Consider the following 2,590-nt stretch of genomic DNA (forward strand, 5'->3'; position numbering starts at 1 on the left):
CATAAAATCCCTAGAAGAAAACATTGGGAAGAAGCTCATTGACATTGGTCTTGGCAATGATTTTTTGGATATGACACCAAAACCACAAACAACAAAAGTAAAAGTCAACAAGCGGAACTTCATCAAACTTAAAAGCTTCTGCACAACAAAAGAAACAATCACCAAAATGAAAAGACAACCTACGGAATAGGAGAAAAATTTTGTTAATCATATACTGGATAAAGATATAATATCCAAAATACATAAAGAACTTACATAACTCAATAACTAAAAAACAAACAATCCAATTAAAAAATGGGCAGAGGAACTAAACAGATGGCTCTCCAAAGAAGACATGTAGATGGCCAACAGATACATGAAAAGATGCTCAATATCATTTTTTTTTAATAAAGCCATTTATTTTAAAAAACTGGTTTGTCAAGTCACATACATGAGCAGATACACAACTACCAAAGTGGCCCTGTAATAGACACCACTGGGGCATTCACCACACAGTATCTGAAAAATACGGCTAAAAAAGAGGAGTCTGTTGAGTATTTACTTTCAGATTCCTAGTTGACCCTGTGTTGAATGGCTTTAAGTTAGCACATAGTGAGGGAGAGGTAGAGTCCCAAGTATAATAGCTGATGCCTCAGGGCTCCATTTAAAAACAAAACAAAAACAAAAACCATTTTCCTCTCTGCACAAGGGAAGTCTATCCTATTTTTTTTTTTCCTTTGTGAAAACAGAAGCCAAGTTTCTCTTCCCAAATGGTTCAGCATTCCCGATCAGTGTTGTGTGGTAACCTAGGTATTGTGCTTCTTGAGCCATCTAACTTTCCTCGCCTTCCGATTCAGATTCTTCTTCTGCGTTTTGTAACCACTTGACAAATTTCTTCATCTGGTCAAGAAAAACACTCTTGCCTTTGGCAACATGTGCTTCTTTGTATCATTTCAATATCGCTTCTTCACTCAGCACACCAGCTTTATAAAAGAGAACCAGATCTGAAAGGCTTTCATGAAATGGATGTTGTCATAACAGTATTCCTGAACCTTCTGGAGGAGGATCAGCTCTGACTGGCCTTGGGAGCTGAACACAGCCAGGAGAGGAGCGTATTGCCTCAGGTGTTTAAGGGCCTGCTCTGCAATGAGGTCTTCCTTCTTGTTCCACTCAACAGCATTCATTATACAGGTCCATAGGAGTCCAATCACTGCTGTTTTTGGAAGATCATTCCTCTTCATTTCTTCTTTCACATAGAGCACCACCTCCTCAATCGGGCATTCCTGAGAAAGACACTCCTGGAGCTCCTTCTGCAGTTCCTTCCTGGTGCCTAGGGACCGCTGGACTCACAGGAAGTAAGAAAGCTCCTTCAGACCTGCATCAGCAAGTATTTAGCAAAATGATCCACACTCTGTCTGTTAACTGGAAAGAGCTCAAGTAGCCTCTTGTCTAAGTTGGCTTTTCTCAAAGAAGAGAGCAGAGAGTTGGCATCTTTCTCTGTCATCCATGCTTTAAAAAGCTTGACAGCAAATGAGGCTGCAATGCCTTCCTTGACTAAGCTGTCAGTGAAGAGACTGGTAAGGATGGTGGCAGGAAGGGTGCCATTATCTAGCAGGATCCCTGACAGCATTGCCAACTTTGTCTGCTCTGTTTTGGAAAAGGCTTTAAGGAAGAAGAGAAGCTTTTTCATTTCATCCTCAAATGCCTTTTCCAAATACTTATATCTCCTGATGAGTTTATTGAAGACCTGAGCATAGTTTCAGATGATTTCATGATCTTCATTTGCTGAAAACACACAGTGGTTGGTCATCTTCGTCTTGTCACCATCATCTATGCGTGTTCCTCCAGGGGCAAGCATACTGCCAGCCACCAGGATATCGAAGAGTGTGTCTGCACAGCGACAATAATCTAATCTTGAGCCTGTAGAGTCCAGAAACTTGGCTACAGCTTCAAGGTCATCCCTATCTTCATTAAGCCTCTGGACAAGTGTATCCCTGAAGACAGTGGGTTTGAATTTCTCTTTTTCATCCCTTTTCTGAGTTTTGAACCGCTGGCCTGTTAGCACTGGCTCCTGATGCTTAGTCATAAAATTTCTAGGTTGCTTCTCACCTGTTCGAAGGGGTAGTGGCAACACGTGAGGCTGGGGGCTGCGGTGATTCCAGCAGCAGCAGTGGCAGCGGCAGCAGTGGTGGCAGACAATGATGCTCAACATCGTTAATCGTCAGGGAATTGCACATCAAAACCACAATGATCTATCACCTCACACCTGTTAGAATGGCTATCATCAAGAGAATGAGAGATCACAAGTATTGGTGAGGATGTGCAGAAAATGGAACCCTTGTGCAGTGTTGGTGGGGATGTAAACTGGTGCAGACACTATGGAAAACAGTTCAGAGGTTCCTCAAAAAGTTGAAAATAGAACTACCAGGGGGTGACAGCATCATTGTAGGTGCATGAGTTGCTCTCTTCCTCTCCACAGACCAACAAAGGATCCCCTGCACAGCACACCAGAATGCCTGAGAGATCCATAAATCTGTACATCTAAAGGTGGGTTGACTAGATCTCATGGAGGTGGTGGAACCAAGGAGGCAGTGGTAGCAGCTCCTGAGAC

The 2,590-nt window shown here is 42.6% G+C and overlaps 1 pseudogene; it reads right to left on the reverse strand.

The window, feature by feature from the left end:
• Positions 1-396: 396 nt before the first annotated feature.
• LOC103558242 (eIF5-mimic protein 1 pseudogene) lies at positions 397-2,069 on the reverse strand (annotated as a pseudogene).
• Between the last annotated feature and the right edge of the window lie 521 nt (positions 2,070-2,590).

This window comes from Equus przewalskii, chromosome X, assembly GCF_037783145.1.
Source record: "Equus przewalskii isolate Varuska chromosome X, EquPr2, whole genome shotgun sequence".
NCBI lineage: Eukaryota > Metazoa > Chordata > Mammalia > Perissodactyla > Equidae > Equus > Equus przewalskii.